Consider the following 18,669-nt stretch of genomic DNA (forward strand, 5'->3'; position numbering starts at 1 on the left):
GAAAAAATTTTCAAATTTGACTTAAAATTCGCTGATTTATATGTGTTCGAATTTTAACTCGTGATTTCGTAAATTTCAGCAATATGTCACATCTCAGACAATCCAATTTATGAAATTATGGAAGTTTTGTCATCTGCTATCTAGAATCCACTATGAACAACTTTCAAATATCGCCATTGCATCTATTTTCAGGTTACACTTTGGCCTACGTAGATACACAATATATATATATACAGTATATACACAATTACTCTTTATACTTTCGTGTGAGGGCATGGAGAATTGAAGATACAGGCAGTCAGAACGAGTGGGCAAATCGCAACAATATCGTTCAGCGAGCGATCAACCGTGACGCCAAAATAACAACATATCACGCTGTAAATAGGGCAAGGCGACAAGCCTCAGGCACACCTTAAAACATCCAAAACCACTGTTTTCGGCTATTTCATGGTACGATTGTAACTGGTGTTTAATTTACCTTGCAAGCAAAGCAATTAGCCGTAGCTGTGAACGTTTTTAATGAAGGACAATGATTAAATAGCCAATGATTATATCTATTCCATGCGGTGTCGAAATAGGCTAAAAAAAGCAGTCCCTCGGAATTGGGCGACGACGATTGTGCACCGACTCGACTATATTTTAAACAAACTGTATTACTTGCGTGAAATTTTGTCAAAACATTTCCCACTGAAAACCACCAAAATTAACGCTGTGAGTAGCTCACTATATGCCACAGAAAACGAGTGGCCCAAATGCAGCAAAATATATATATATATATATGTTTTTAGTTATTTTATCACCTATAGATTATAATAAGTGGTCGTTAGTATATAATATTACTGAATGCTTTGGAGTCGATTTGTACTATTTGGTTCCTATTAGATATGTTCCATTAGTGAAAGCAATTTCGAATTTGATTTTGCTTTAAACGAATAAAATTAATACCTACTATCTATGCACATCGGAGAACACAATTTTTGGACTTTTCCCTTCTGTTCAATCTGTAGTTGCAAATGTATTGCTGCAATAATCCATGTGTGCAACGGTGTGCAGGTCCAAATTGTCCTGGATGCAGTTTGTAGGTGCATATGTACGTTTGTGCAAAGATAGTGGAACCTATGAGAAGTATGCCATGAATATCACTGATTGTTCGAAAATTTTACAAGCCGCATGTCCATATTTCTACGCTGCGAACGCAGTAACGTACCCAAACTCTAACTATTTAAAAGATTGTGATAGCTTGTTTAGGCATCAAAACGTGTATCGCGCATCAATGATTGTTTTTATAAGTAAAAGTCTTATGACCAGTGTTCCCTCTAAGGTGTGCGCGTGTGCGCGCGCACACAGCTTTCAGAGGGTACGCACACGAATAGATTTACTGCGCACAAACGTATTTCGATGTAATGTAACAATGTGCTCGGTTGGCAGGTTGAGAAAGTTTGTTGTTGACCCACTTATTACCCGGTTAGAACGCCGAAATTTCTTCATTGGTTTTTGCACAAATATCAGTCATTTCCAAAAAAGCGCGCACACACTAAAATTTCTGCGCACACATACTACAAAAAATTAGAGGGAACATTGCTTATGACTAATAATAATTGATAATAATTCAGTGGTTCTTATTCTTCCCGAGCCTGCCGAACCCCTGCATCATTCTGCATGCTCCAGCCAAAGCCTGTCGTACTCAACGGTTGAAATTATGAGCCCAATCCTAACTTTATAAAGAGGAAGCTAATTTCGTGCAAGGTTATAGAAAATGAACATTATGGTTTACCTTAGATACAAATATCCCACGTGGAGGTAGCCATTTATATCACAATAGTGTCGGCGACAGGGAAAGCAGATGTTTTTCGTTGTACAAGTTCTGCGGGTGAACGGATAAAAAAAAATAGCAACTCGGCGCCATATCGAGCTGGTCCGAGCGGATGATGATATTTACAAGCAAAGCTCTGCAATTAAGTATTCCTTGTCGCAAATTTATCATCTAGTGAAATTCAAACACGCGCTGGTTTTGCATTCATTTATGTACATTCACTGCCAATCTTCGATTTACCCTCAAAACTGAGTTTATAAATTTCATTAATTTATGACGGTGGATTATGAATAAGGGTCATGCGCATAAAAATCCTTGGTCTCTATTCACAACCCGAGGTGCTTCAAAGGGTTATCGCGTTATCTGTATATGAGTGATGAGTTCTATGACAGTATGGTATACTTATATGAAACATTAAAAAAAGAATCTGACATATTCTCAGACATAAATGACAAACTGACGTCGTATACTAGTTAGTCTCAAACAGTGAATATGAGAAATATATATTATAGGGAGGTGAAAGTTCAGATCAGTTTTGTACGAAATTGAAAAAGATGTCCTCAAACTGTGAAGTTGGAGAAAACCGTGATTCTGAGAATAAAAGTTAAATTATACAAGATTGTCTATATTCAGAAAGTATTTTCATTTTGTTAAATTCTGTAGTAAAGCTAATAGTAAATGAAAATACACTCTTAAAATAGTTTTGTTTGATCCCATTGTCCTAGATTACAATTTTCGGACTTCTCGACCGGTTTTTAGTACTAAAATACGGGAATATGTTTGATAGTTTCAAATTTTTCCTCTAAATTATAAATATTGCTCAATGTTAATCTATGTTTCGTTTGCAAATGTTTACATTTTCATCGTATTCTACAGATATATTTACCGTCAAACCGTTGCCGCCATCGACTACAATAAATATATAAGATGCTCAATATGCCATGAAAGTTCGTGCAAGAGACTTTAAAAATATCTGCAGACAGTACACGGATTAAAAGCAGAAGAGCTGAAAGATGTAAAATGTAATATGATACATGAGTCCATATATTACAAGGTGAGATTGATGTTTTTTTTTCAAACTCAAATTCACTGAACACTACACACATCACTATCACACAACAAACACAATTTTTAATGGTATTTTCTGCTCAGATTCTGCAGAAGTACGAAGATGATCTGCAGAAAGGTATTTTTAACCTTAAAGCCAAAATGACGAAAAAAGTCGAATATGCAGTTAATGAACTGAAAGTGTACTTCGAGGGTTTACTGCCGGTAAATTTACACCAGATACTTGAGATTGGAAAGACAAAATTGGCTTCCCTGAGGTACCGCCATTTGGTAGCCTTTAACATTTTTGAAAATAGGCAAAGTTTATTGGCCATTCAGTAACTGGTGTAAACTGGCAGCAGATCCTTGAAGGGATCGATTTGGTCTCGACGTTTGCCAATAGGCGGAGGAAACAAAAAAAGTCTTCGAAGAATGCCACCGACAGAAGGATGTTGAACAAAGTGTCGGATGGATTCATAAGTAAGTAATATATATATATATTGCAATTATTAAACTAGGAAATTTAACTTCTACAATGTAATAGCATGATCTGTCAACGTTTGTGGAATACCCGATTTTGCGAATTATCCTACTTCGTTCCCAAAATACTTGGAAAGGTCAAAATATCGAACTCTGTAATTCTATTAACTTACATTTTAGTATATAACACGGCAATGTTAAACATTTAAAATCGGCAAAAATCATATATATTGATAAAAATTGAAAAATTATGTTACAATTCAACATATATATTCAAATGTTTTAAGTTATTTTAATAACTTGATTTAAGTTATTTTATTTTTTATTGCTTATTTTACTTTAATTTCAGATATTTTTCTGAACATACGACCGTGATATAAAAGACATTTACGACGATCGTGTCGCAGAGGAGACTTTTAATAGGTGCTTGGGGGGTTGTTTGCGGCAAAGGCGTAGCCAGCCCAAAATTTTCGTGGGGGCCAAATATTGTAATTTTAAGCTTAACACAACAAATATTTATCTGATAACGCAATCTGAATCAGTAAAAAACATCACCACCATTAAAAGTCCACCCTTCGCTTTCCACCAACTATGCTCGCCACAACCCGATCGATCTTCTCCTCAGTGACCATTTAACGGTGACAATGAAAGACACACAAATCAGAAAGGCGATTGGACGTCATTGATGAGCGCAGCTATGTCTTCACCCGTTTCATACAGGAACAAGAACGCTCAGCCTCAACAATTGTTGCTAGTAGCGTCATAACGATCTGTATTGCTGTGTGCACGCTTGGATAATCTCGGCTGCTCAGAGGAAGCTCCTTCAAAAATTCGACGTCGGAACTCAAAGAAGTTCTCCACAGTCTCACTTCATTATGGAGATTATCCAACAAATACAAACGCGCAATCTCACCCACCCGGACTGGTTCGTTCGGAGGAAGAATTGATAGTAAAGCAAAAAAGAGGGGTTGTCAATGAAGAGTCACCGGATAGAGCAGATCAAGCCGTCAGGGTATGGAAGATATACGGAACGTTGGAAATACTGGGATGCTGAATCAGCACAGATGTTGTCGCGATAAACTTGTACTTCGACTACTCTGGGCATTATCAGATCTTTCAAACCAACTATTTCACAAGCTTCTTCCTAAATATTTGACGCAATGTCCGAGTCATTGCGTTCTTCAGTGAGAACGCTTTGAAGGGAGGATGTGAGGCTCTTCACTGACGGCACACCGACTCCGACCATCTGAAGTGTGCGCGCTAGTAGTTCGATCAGTGCCGAATATCGACCAGTCACACATGCATCGTAGATAACAGAAGACTTCTCTAGAGCAGATTTTAAAGAGAAAGCCTTCGCCCTCGTCTCACTGTTGGCTTCTCTCGCCAAAAATTCAAGAGCCTGAAGTACTCGTTTGAAGTTGCATTTGAAGATTCGGATGCTCTTGTCGTGTACTTCTCAGACCATCTGGTGGGGGAGAACAAAGGGATGTTAATTCGTAAACTCGCGCGCCTTTTAGGGCTCTCTTTTTTAGAACAAATAGTCTCCTAAATATAATCACAAGTCCTTCTGAATATTGCAACTTTAATTTGGTCATATGAACAATTTAAACAATGAGAAGCACACCGCACAAATATTGCACGTGGGTACTATCGCGAATGCGTTTTCATGATTTTTACGAACTTTTTCGCAGCTGCAATTGATCATTTGTGGTAATTTGTGTCTCGGTGGGCTACAGCCTTTTCAATAATTTTTGTAGTCAATGAATCGTCTTGTGACAAAAGCAGTGTCCCTGAAACTTCCATGCTTTAAACATGCTTGCATCACGACGCATATCTTACACAGACCTCCCCCACCAGAGAGTTGGGTGTAAACCAACCAATTGCAGAGCCTGTTATCCTTAAGCCATCTTTTGAGAAATATGCGACGACTTTGTCTAACAGTATCCAGAATCGCCACGTTTTGAGGATCGTACGAAGTTAGAAGTCGATACCCCTCGGCATCGGTGAGCTGCGTATGTTTCTCGAAAATAAATTCAAGTTCGTTAGTTCTACCTTCTTTAAATGTTGGTGGCTCTTCAGGCTTAGAATTGCTATGTTAAACCCACAGTACGAGATTTTTGATGTTTGTAAGGAAAGCGAATCTTGATTTCGCTGAAAAAAAAAAACTATCCAATTTTGCCTGTCTAGATTTAGTCATCGAAGCAATGTGGGTATCGAGAACCAAGCGTTCCGAATATTAAATCGACGCGAACAAACCAAGACCGAGTAAGTAACCGAAAGCGAACTCAGCCCCCTATGCCAAAAAACTGCCATGAGTTACGAATGGCGGGCAGTTGTGACGTTACAATGCAATGTAATCACAGAGCAGGACTGCGACCGAATAGTAAATGTCACAAAAACTGGTTGATTAGGAATGAAAATCTTGGAAATTTGGGAGGGGCCATGGCCCCTCTCGCCCCCTCCTGGCTACGCCTATGGTTTGCGGCTCGCTACCTTATCACGCGAGGCGGTAGACTTCGTTACTTCACCTCCATGAGGGTTGGTGGGCTAAACGACCCCTCGCACCTAAAAGACAATGACACCTATCAGATCAAAATTGAAGGTGAAATCGGTTTTATTCTGCTGTTGCGGAAAGATTATGAAATTCTTTACAAAGTAGGCATAATACATAATTGCATTCATTTCTTGGACTATAATTTTGGATATATACACCGTATGATAACCGTATATATTTAATCATAGACGTGCGAATCATACCCTAATATTTAAACTTCAAAATAATTTTTGATAATTAAACTTTCACAAAGCGTTAGAATTATCGATTAAATGAATCCGAATTTTGTCGAAATATATTGTCACCAAACCAACCGGGAAAGAAATGCTCAGGAAGTGTTACAAATGTTTATAGCTATTTTGTATTTTTTCCAGACGCACTGTCCGAATCTTTTTTCTTTTGCTGTGTTTACTACTAGTCACTATTAGCTTCTAACATTAGCATGCTTTGTCTGGTCGTTGTATTCACAGATATTTCAAGCCTGTCTGTAGGCTACTATCACTTTCTTTTTAAACAGCAACATGCTATGATGGCTAACATATTTTAAGGGCCCATTTCATAAGGAGATCCCACTTGCATAACACTCTTATTCGGATTTGTTGTGTTTATTATTTGTTAGCAAACTTGTTGAAGCATTGCATATATGGAATGAATTTGGAATTTTTGTGGTGATTTTGCAAAGTTGCATTTTATTCCCAATGTTCAAAATTTGCTACCTTTCATTCATGCATTTTTTTTACTGTTTTGTACAATTGATAAATTGTTGGTGATTTTTGATGTCTTTGAAAGCAAGATGTTTACTTATTCTACAGCTATTAATTTATTTTGATATACACAACCTAGAATCCCAGACCCAGAATTTGCTGCATCCATATACTTAAAATCAGCTCCATTTATATGTATGTGTGGGGTAAATTCTGGAGATCTCTAAATTATCATAATTGGACGGAAGAAGTCGTTAGAAGTCTATTATATTAAATTTTTCTAACTAAATTTTGTTATTATTTTGAGTAAGTTGTCCACAGATCCCTTCAGCAATGTATTTTCTTAAAGCTTTACCCGATTCTGTTTTTTGTATGCTTGTATTATTATTTTTTTGGTAGGCGGGGGCGTACTTTTACGTTTTTATACTTTATTTTAAGTTATGCTCGTCTTCCAAGTATCTCTGCATTTTGCTTGTCCGTCTACATTTTGTTTTTATGTCAGAGTACCGAAATAAATGATTTATTGAAAATTTTTTTTATTACTTATTGATATTTATTTCCATTTTTTACCTTTCAGATGGCAGAAATGTTTCATCCTGTGAAGGATAGGACAAAAAGCAATCGGGCCCTTGATCCATTGAAGCAATCAATATTGGTCGACAAAATTAACCGATCAACCCTAAATCAGTGAATTCGGATAAAATGCCATCGTACTGGCCTCGTCATTGGCATCGGACATGTCCGAAAAGAAACAAAGGGATGTGACGCGGGCTATGGGCCACTCCTCATATATATCAAGCAATAAATACAAGAAACTTCTAACAGCCACATCATGTGTCCCACTTACTCGTATTTCCGAAACAATCCAAGAACCCACCTCTGATTTCCCTTCCACATTCCTAGCTCATCTAAAAAAATGAAAACCATCACAATCCCCAAAACACCCACAAAAAGCAAAATCTCTACATTTGAATCCCCGAGGAGCAAAGCGGTAAGAGCAACAGTGCTTCGAAAAAAAAATATTTCAGAGATAAATAGGTTATGGTTGTATTACCACGAGGGCGTAAAGGGTTTCCTTGAGGGCAAAGACGCTATGAGTAGAACTCAATTACGCGAGATTGTCAAAAACGAAATAAAAATTTGAGCTAAACATGATATAAATGGCCTAAAAAAGAAAATGAATTTTGATGATAAAGATTAGAAACTTTTTTAATGACAAAGATTAAATTTTACTTTTTCGAGGCACTGTGGTTCTTACTTTACACTTTTTGTAATTTTCCTTACACATCGTCATATTCAATGTATATACATTTTTGAACTTGTTATCTTAATACTTTGAATACATGTTTGCAAATTTCCTCGCCGTCGCCATTTTTCTTTGTGCATTTGTATGTCGGTCATAGGGAACAAGAGAGCTATGCTCAAATATATGGACACGAAAAATCCAACTTTAACCACTGAAAATTTCAAAGCAATTAGTCAGGAGGGGGAATAGGGGGTTCCAATACGTCGATATTATCTTTGTCGACCAATTTGCGACCACCGTGTTTTTGTCTGTTTGATTGCTGTGATGCGGTGCTTTGTTTATAATTTAACGAGTTTTGTTTGAAATACAGAAATAACCGCGTTCTTAAAATGTATGACGGTCAGAAATGCAATTCTCGACGCAGCAGAAGCGATGTTCAAGGCTTGAAATCCGTGGTCGCACACTGGTCGGTCGCAAATACGTCTTCTGAGTGTCGTACTTTGGTGGTTTGTATAGCTTTAACTCCTGGCCGTAGAAAGGTAATTCGAGGTTTAGCGTGTAGAATAAATGCCAATGCACCTACGGTGAAAAAATTAACGCATTAGAAAAAATATCGGTTTTTGTTTTATAGCGGTTTGAATGAAATTGTCCGCAGACTGGCTACACCACCCTAGTTTTTGTTCGAAGTAGGCAAATCTGGTAAATGAAGTTCATTTCATTACCAGACTACCGGTACCAGGCATTCTGACATTTGATTGATTTGCACATACTGACATAACACAGTATCAGCATTTGCAAAGTTATAACTGTATGATTTAAATATTTATCCAGTTCAATATCCATTTTGTCAGGCAAGGATACCGGTATGCCAATTTTAGTTTTGGTCCGAAGTAGGCAAATGTGGTGAATGAAATTAATTTCACTACCGCTACCAGGCATTCCGACATTTCATATATTCCAGTGTTCGGATACCGGTACAAACCTTTGTGAAGTTTGTAATGCTTCTTTCTTTGCAAATTCTGGATTTGTGGTGTTTCCAAAAAAAAAATCTAACAAAACAGCAAAAATGAGAACAAGTATCACAATTGTACAGACATTCTCATTACAGCTAAAGAAAAATAGACAATAATTGAATTAACCCGTAGACACACTACAAGTAAATAAATTCGGTAAGCTATGGTAAAATTGCCAAACTTACTACAAAATAGTCTATTCTTATTTACAGTGATAACTCTATTGCAGTATTACCGGTACGGTACCGTGTATTAGGTAGGGTATGTTTTTAAGTCTGACATTCTATGGTACCGGTATTCGTACCTAACGTACTTCTAGTAGGCGTAGCATAAAATTTTCTTGACATGCCAATCCTAACCCTCACCTGACTACGCCATCCAAAAATTACGTCACAATCACGTCATAGAGCTAGCCAAATACTTGTACGATCGCCCGAAATGGAATCGGCGCCGAGGATAAAGAACTGACTAACGCCAGCGATCTCTCTCCTATCGGGATCGTTGCGACGAGAAAACGAGAGAAATGGCTGTTCGATTTCGGGTTCTCGTCTGCGCGTCTTAGATGACAGTTCGCATAATTTGAAGGGCTCTATTACGTCACTGTGACGTCGTAGTGACGTAATTTTTGGATGATGTGGTCGGGAGGGGGTTGGGATTGACACGTGAAAAAACTGGCATGCTACGCCTACTAGAAGTACGTTAGGTACGAAACTACATGAGACCCCCGCAACCGCAACCGCGAAAAAACTTTCAATACTGTCCCCATAAAAATTTTTCAATTCCAACTTTCGCTAAGGCGGTATGGTAACCTCCCCGCAGAAAAGAAAACCAACATTATTACAATACTGTACGGTACAGTACCGGTACCGTAGTAAGACAGCGTAAGGAAAAATCGTAGCAAAGTACCGTAAGGACTTCGTTACGAACCATCGACGTTCGATGGCACGTGATCAAAAAGAAGAGGAGTGTCAGCTATGCGTCCGCAGAACGTTCGGTGACGTCATAGCAAACAAAAACAAATCTTACAGAGCTAACAGAAATATTTGAAATAAATAAAAGTAATAGCCTTCTGGAGAAAAATTCCATCTTTAACCAGTAAAAATTTCGAAGCAATCGGTCCAGTAATGAAAGAGAAAAGTGGATTTTTAGAATTTCCACTAGATGTCCAAAAAGTGTCAAAGAACAACATCAAAACCAACATAATATTGAAACGATCGTTACGTCCACTTCGTGTCCAATAATGATAAGATTGGTAAAAGACTTCGGACCCGTATGTGTCAGTTGTCACAAGGATGCTTGAACGAGATAGTATTATAAAGATAAACAAGAGAGCTACGCCCAAATATATGGACACGTCTGTTCGCAGTACAGTACGGTGTACCGTACCGTCAGATCACAGTCTACAAATATATTCACACCAAGCGAAGCAGTACAGTAGGACACAAAATGGCGTCCGATGTCCGCAGAACGTTTATTGACGTCATAGCAAACAAAAACAAATCTCACAGAGCTAACAGAAATATTTAAAATGAATAAAAGTAATAGCCTTCTGGGGAAAAATTTTATCTTCAACCACTGAAAATTTCAAAGCAATTGGTCCAGTATTCGAAGAGAAAAGCGTTTTTTTAATATTGCCACTAGATGTGTTATTCAGTGTCAAATAACAACAAGAACAACATAATATTGAAACGATCGTTATGTCCACTACGTGTCCAACAAGAAAGCTATGCTCAAATATATGGACACTTAGAATAAAACGAAATATATTATCATCACTCCACCGAAAACCATAGGCCAGGGTACCTACCCTACGCCTTCGGTACGGTATCCTGCACGAATCTGAACAGTGAAACAGCTACATGGCTATGGTAACTGACTTATTAGTACTTGGGTACAAATAACGGCATAGGGACTGTCATAGCTCTTCCATGTCCTGTGGTAATGATCTATTCTTCTCCACCCAATTTCAACGTGAATTGAAATATCAAGTGATCCGAGTCACTTCTTCATTAGGGTAAGAAAATATAGATTCCCCGATAATCATATGCGGTACGGTAACTTACCAGTGGGCTACCTGATATTCGTTCACGGAACGGTTCTCCCTTGTCATATAAGAACTTAATTCATTTCCTCTCATCAAATAAAAAAAATAGGCTACAAAATTCAGGTTGTTTACATCAGAACTGTAACCAAAAGATGAGAGCGTAATTCACAGAGGTACCGTACGGTACCTTACCAGTACCTGTTGCTGTACTGTAAGCCTGCTATTCGATCGTGAAACGATTCTTCTCTGGAATATAAAAACTCAATTCAATTTGCCCTTATCAAAATTTACATATACGGTAGCCTAGATTTGCTAGAAACCCTACATTTGACATTACTACAATAGTAAGATCGCGAAAGGAATATGTCAATTTTACTGTGGTACGGTAACTGAGCAGTACCGTAACTACAGGCTCGATCACGCAACCGCTTGAAATAAGTTTTAAACAGTTTTTCCCATGAGTAAATTTTAGATCAGCGAAATTTTGAATGTAATATCAGATCTCATAGGAAATTTAGGAATAAATAAAAGTAATAGCCTTCTAGAAAAAAAATCAAACTTAAACCACTAAAAATTTCGAAGCAATTGGTCCAGTATTCGAAGAGAAAAGCGATTTTATAATGATGGTGACGAAGAAAAAGAAATATAACAACAACATAATATTTGAAACGATCGTTATGTCCACTAAAGTGTCCAATAAGAATAACATAACCTCTTTCCACGAAATAGCAAGTATGTTTATGAGCTTTCGTTAGATCAGTGGTTCTCAAACTTTATGAGCCTGCGGATCCCCTTTGCTTCTCCGAAGTAAACGCGGAACCCCAAAATTTTTAAAATAAAAACACAATAGGAGAACATAGCACAAAGTTATTTGGACAACGTTTAAATTGGCTGCTCCCACGTACGTATGACAAATAGCTTACTGATTGCGTTTTTGTGCGATATATTCATGAATATGATATCAAAACTGAAATGCCTCACAGAACCGCAGCACGGTACAAATTTTTTTTAATTTTGAAGATGTCATGAGACAGAAATTTGAAGTGAAAAACGAATTTCATAGAGCACACAGAATTTGTTAAAATAAGTATAGTAAATGCTTTCTAACGACAACAATAATTTTAAACCACTGAAAGTTTCGAAGCATTTGATCCTGTAGTTAAACAGAAAAGCCATTTTTTTCGCAACTAGAAGAAAATGCAAAATGACAACGTTAGGCTATAACGCAAAAACTAAAAGCTCTTGTAGCCCACTTGATACTATTTCGCGGGCCCCTAAGAGGATTTTTTGAATAGAATCAAGTACTGCATTGTATTTCCCATCTGTTAATGAGAAGATATGAGCTTTTTTAGCAATTATTCATCAATGATTATTTGGTATCTGATTCTGGTTAAAAGTTTATTCATCTCACAATTTCTACGTTGACTTCTTGGCTTGTTTCATTCCACAATTTAACCGCCGGAAAGTTTTATTTGATTATAAATATAATGAAATGTATAGCGAGCGATGCAAATAATGCGAGTGTATAATTCACTTTGCATTGCATTGAAAGCTTTTATTTTGAACGGAAGTAAAACAAGTGAGAAGAATGAAGCAAGTATTTTTTAAAAGCTCGTGTTTTTTTAAAACATTAAAAAAAAATGGTGGTTGAATGTTATTTTACGACTGTTTGCTTATGTATTCTTCATTGTCTACAAACTGGACAAGTTTGTCATCGGTTGTCTACAAACTGGACAAGTTTTTCCTTTTTTTTTCAGTTTCTTTGCACATCCATAGCAACAATACTGATGACCCACGTCCCTGGAAAAAAGACAGAATTCATTATTTCAGTATTCATATACTGAAATAATGCAATGTAAATACCTTGATAAAAAAAAATTCAGCGATGCTAGGCCGTCATGGGAAGCGTAAGGAGCATGTGTCTCATCGCAGCTGATTTTCCTAAACTGTAATGGAATTCATTGCCAAAGGACTGAGATGGATGAGAGGTTCCGGTTTATGAAGAGTGACTCATCATACATCTTCAAATAAGTTTTAAACTTATCCGGATATATACAATAGAAGTACTGAGCATTAGTATATATAAACGATTCCCAAACTGTCATTTTAAAAATCACTTTTGCTCACAGATAATAATGAAATACCTTGACTACATCTTTCAAATAGAAAACAATTTCCTTACCCATGAACATTAGTTGCATCGTTCGGGATATTATGGCAAATATTACACAATGCTGGAATAGATATAGAATACTGAAGTTGTGACTTCGATGTCGATAAAAAATGGTTTCACGCAGCGTAGATAAGTTGTATGAAGTTTGATTGACACCGGGTTGGCTTTATTATATTCTGTGTTTATATTTGAGTCCTTGGACGTTGAAGCTCCATTGTTAGCAGATAAGGGCAATGATAGGTTTGACAAATTTGATGCGTCGATTTTGTTAACTTTGATATCGGTGGAGAATTGAATTCGTCTGTGGAATCCAGTTTTCTTTTGTTGTGATTATTTTTGCGAACTTCGTTGAAATTGCTGGAAGATTTTGATGAATTTTCCCTGTTAGGCTGTGAGCATGATCCAAAATGAAAAAAATATATATTTGTAGAGAAGCCATTCGCTACATTTACGGTAATTAGCCTACGTCTAAGATGCATGGTTCAGCCAAAAGAGCGATGATAGAGAATAGGTGGACAGCAGACAGAGAAGACGTGTTTAACACTGGCATTTAATTGACCAGTATATATAATATATATCTAACCACGCAGCTTGAGAAAATAGCAGAATATCATTGGTGTAAAAATTAAGCTTTTTCAAATCTTCAGTGGTCAAAAATTCTAATTTCCAAGCTAGCAATTTAATTATATATATATATTTGAAAAAAGCGGTGCAGAAATTTTAGCAATGGCGTATAGAAATGGAGTGCTGTACCAAATTAGGAGTTTTAGTGTATCTCATTGGTCAAATTAAAAAAAAAATGTATGAATGTGAAATGGGAATACTAAACCATGTGAAACTATATGCTACATTTAAAAGCTGTGTTCAGGAGTGATTTTACATTTGTCACATGCAAAGTAATTCAATTGTCTGTAATTTTATTATACATAGGCTTACCATACGTCCCGCTTTATGCGGGACAGTCCCGCTTTTTAGCGTCGTGTCCCGCCGTCCCGACATGTCAGCCAAAAGTCCCGCTTTGGCATTCAGTCATCCAGCATAATACACGTACATGTTCTCGTTACTGTTGTTGCTGTGTAGCGCAACGCTAGCCTACTTACTGAAGGTGGGTGCGTTATTTTGTTTGTTTCGTTGTTTCCCGATAACACTGTTAGCGAACGTATCACATGTAATATCAATTTTAATTGGTTCTGACGTTCACTTGAATATAATATTAAACAACGTCTTTTTGAAGGTGTTATCTACAGAAAAGCATGCTTAGGCGAATAAGTAAACCTCAATGCTTGAAAACAGCAGACTATTTCTTTATGCCTTTTGCTGTACATAAAAAATCTGAATTCGGATCATTCGTATCGTTAGCGTCTATTCCTTTCTATTTTTCGAGCTGAATCTGATATTTAGACAGAGAATATGCGCATGAACTCTCGATGACAATATGGTCAATGAAGACAGCCGGGATGGCTTCAAATGTGGGCCTATGTAGTAAAATCGGAAACTGTAAAGTTACAGGATCACAGCTAAAGGGTCGTGTCTTTAAAGGCGTCCCGCTTTGAAGTCAATAAAATATGGTAACCCTAATTATATACCTATGTTTTTTTTATATTTTTCACTAAGAAAAATAATATACCTGGATTTGAGTTCCCAGTTCCAACATCATAGCCTGCGGCAATTGGATCAGGTTGAGCATATATGAAGATGAATATGCTGAATCTTAAACATTTCAGAAAACGAGGGTAAAAAAACACTGTTGAAATAACTATATCTTTAGTTCAAACCGTGAATGGTTGAGGTACAGAAATATTGTAACATGTTAAGTACACATCTGAATAGACTTGTATTTCGAATTCTACATTGTAATAAAGTTTTTTAAATTTATTTTGTCACATGATCATTACAGAACATCAATCTTGAATGAAGATACAACTTTTAAGAACCAAATTTTTAGAATTTGAATCACAATCAAATAACAAACTATAAAACACATCTGGGAATTTCCACTTACCGGTACTTTCAGAAAACTCTTCGGCTGGGAGAAAGGAACAGTCTGTGGGGATACAACTGTAAAAATAAACGAATTTGCTTAACTTACATTAAATTGCATAAGTTTATCATCATGAAATTAGATGATTGCTTCAGAGACTCACAGACTTACACAATACGCTAAGTGATCACTAATAGTTTCGCTTTACTTTTACTATTCCCAAACATACTCAAAATATATCTGAATATGGTTTATTAAGGTAGATTCTGAAATTTATCACCACAAAAATTATATCAAGTAAGTATTATAATAACCACGTCCAGAATATACCTACAGAATAATTTTAAAAGAGAGAACTTGCATGGGTAGTCCTAGTGTATTCCAACTAACGGGGAAGGGTGAATAAGATTTCAATTACTAATTTACTCAACTGTGTGGATATATCACACATCATAGCTTCATACCTAGCAATGACTGCTATAATAGTAAATAGGTGACGGTCAGCTAAACAGCACATTAGACTAATTTAAAAAAATCATATATGGGAAAAGCTCTCATACCTTGGTAATTCTATTTCAGGTAGGCATCCTTTCCTTATTTTCCAGCACTTCTGGCACCTACTGTGAGTGCGAGTGTGAGTATTGAAAAAAAAATTTATCACGTTGACGAGTGTATCAATTCCGTGACATTTGTTTTCTCCTATATGGGGGTCTGATCAAAAAATAATTTTGAATTCTTATTCTACGACCATGAATTACCAAATACCCAAAACAGCGATTTTTTCTCCCATCTGATCATAATTCCGGCATTATCAAGTGGTTAGTAGTATACCCATTTAACCTGTAAATAAGTAAGCCCAAAACTTCCAGTCGGGCTCTAAGCTGATGCTTTCGAAAAATTTAAAAAAGTTAAAAAAAAAATTCTCGTGCGAAGTATTTATTGATATTTTGGCAAATTTTTTTTTTTCTGTTTTCCTTCGAACTTTTCACTCGTAATCCCATTATGGAATCTAGGGTCTTTATCCGTTTGAGCATTATCAGCATTCAGCATGCATCAGATGGTATCCATCTGGGTTGTAAAGTTGGTGTTTCAATTTGACAGTATGCCCTAAGACTAAGTGTTTGGACCAATTATTAGAATCCAAAACGATATTGATTTGGCAGATTTATTTTTGATCATATTCCTTCAAGACACAGTTGCTCAAAGGCGCGGAAACTAAACATTCAATGAAAATTTGTTTGATAGCGTTTCTTTCTTGATGTCGTTAAGAAGATATTCTTATTTAAAATGATAATAATGTACGCAAAACTTATGGCTGGTTTACTATGCAAAATGCAAAAATTTTTTACGATAATAAAGAGTCTTGCTACACACTAACACAAATATATATATTTCTGTAACGTTTTGTCTGGCCAAGGTCAGACTTCTTCAGACATACATGGTTTAAATATGTAAAAGCATAGAAGAAGGATAAGTAGTTAGTTTCGCAGAAACCAATTATTTTTTACGTTGGCATTATATATTTCCGCAAAGTGAAGTAAACTTTGACAATGTCTACCGTTTTTATTTTACTTCACGAGATGGCCGCAAATATTTACGATTCAAATAGGCAAAAAATGCGTTGACGAATATAATTAAGGAAAATTATGAAAATCAGTGTCGTTTTAAACACTTTTCAGAATATCTAAAATATTCTTTATAGACGAATACCATTAACATGAACACCCCAGCGTAACCCGCAACGCGGTTGTTTATAACCAGTCTCAGATATTTGAAGGAAAGTACAGAAACTGGTACTGCCGTAGTGTATGTACCAGGTTAGAGTTAGGCCATAATTTTATTCCAATTTTCCTTATTTTAGTTTTATTACGAGTTCGAGGACTGTCTGTGTCAGCCAAGTAAATACACCCCCTACCCATAGGCTTCAGTCCTTTTACACAACTTGATGTGAAGTAGGCGAACAAAATTAGTTACATCCATCAAATAGTATCAGCAATCGTTTTTACAGACGATCCAACAAAGTAATTAAGGTTCCTAGTTTTTCCTTTCACAGTAGTGTTCGTGAATTTATGGGTGCATTTGACTGATCATCTGCACTGGTATGTACTTTTTGAAAATATAACCATTTTCGATTACGTGCGTCTTGTTACAGATTACAGATGATGAGGCTTCGTGGATATATCAGGCAGGTCTCAAGTTTTTGACTGCGCTGCCCAAACCACACGACTTTTGTCTAACAATGTGTCCTTGGTAATATTTTCACCATTTGTTACAAGAAATAATATATACGTAAGGCTGTTTGTTGATTTTTACTTTTAACGTATGTGATTAAATAAAGTGAATTTTGTGTAAAGTTTGCCATTACAAGTTAATCAAATTATAGTATTTGCTCAGTAGTTAATCCAACAACTTAAAAAAGTTCTTTTTTTGAAAACCCGTTTGCTGGATTGTTTTAAAATGCGATTTATGCTGATCTAAGATAAAATGGTACATATGCTTTTGTTGTAAATATATTTAGTGATATTGTCGAATTTTGGGTGTTATTATTTAGACTGCTAAATGATACAGTAAAACGAAATACCCACTTAAATCTAAAACCTAAATAGTATTTGCACTACTGGTATATATATACTGGCTCAGTGATGGGGTGTGGGTTTTGATATAGTGTTAAGATATATAATTTAAGAGTCAAACTCACCATATTTGATGATAAATTGGAAAACTATGCTTGAAGGTTTAGGGTTTCCGTATGCCATAATCAGCAAATCAGCATTATAAAAATTTATTTTGAGCACCTCGTCAAACCTTACCAGTGAATAAATTAGAAAACAGATAGCGGGATGACTTTGGAATAGTTAATGACTAATTAAGGATTAATTGGCTAGACAAGCGCAGTATTGGATAGTTTCATATTGGGTTTTTATAGGAAATGAAAAACGTGGGCGATCAGGAAATTTGATAAGTGATATAATACAAACTTTTTATTACTTATATTTTAATATTACTTTTATTATATTATTTACTTCATATTACAGTCCTATACTTACTTATAATGGGACTCCTGATCACTGATACTCTATGTAATATTTCTTTTTCACGAATTGTGGACCCACATACCAAAACGTAGAAAAACCGTTTCTTAAACTTTGAACCTGTGAACGATTTTTGATCAAGCTCGTATGCCATGGGGCAAAAAGCGCCTACATAGACCACTTCTAAAGTATAATGCGGCATGAGAACATGAGGTTACATTCCAGACAGAATATTGCTGTATTGATTATTAACTTTGTGACCACATTGCCCTTGCGGTGGAATATGAATCCTAGAAGTTTGAAAAACGATTGCATCAAGCTTGTTAAAATTTAGTACAGGGATGACTTTTCACGGGCAGTCGACTTCGCTTGACAGGCGAAAGCGAGAAATGAATTATTTATGAAAATATCGGTGCAGAAAGGCTAAGACCTAATCGCGCTCGTTGACAGTTGGGCAAGAATTTCGCCCTAGATTAGTATATAAAGTGGATGTGATTTCCATAAAATCGTTCATTTATATCAGTGACGTATATAAAAATTTATTCCGATGGACGCGTTCTGCGATAAAGAAATAAGATGTTA

The 18,669-nt window shown here is 36.3% G+C and overlaps 1 long non-coding RNA gene across 1 annotated transcript; it reads left to right on the plus strand.

Annotated features, from left to right (window-relative positions):
* The first annotated feature begins 2,692 nt into the window (after nucleotides 1–2,692).
* On the plus strand, nucleotides 2,693–3,774 carry LOC120338248 (uncharacterized). The gene is made up of 3 exons (XR_013478097.1): nucleotides 2,693–2,867; nucleotides 2,966–3,340; nucleotides 3,690–3,774. It is a non-coding gene; the product is annotated as an uncharacterized LOC120338248 (long non-coding RNA).
* The last annotated feature ends 14,895 nt before the right edge of the window (nucleotides 3,775–18,669 follow it).

This window comes from Styela clava, chromosome 10 (assembly GCF_964204865.1).
Source record: "Styela clava chromosome 10, kaStyClav1.hap1.2, whole genome shotgun sequence".
NCBI lineage: Eukaryota > Metazoa > Chordata > Ascidiacea > Stolidobranchia > Styelidae > Styela > Styela clava.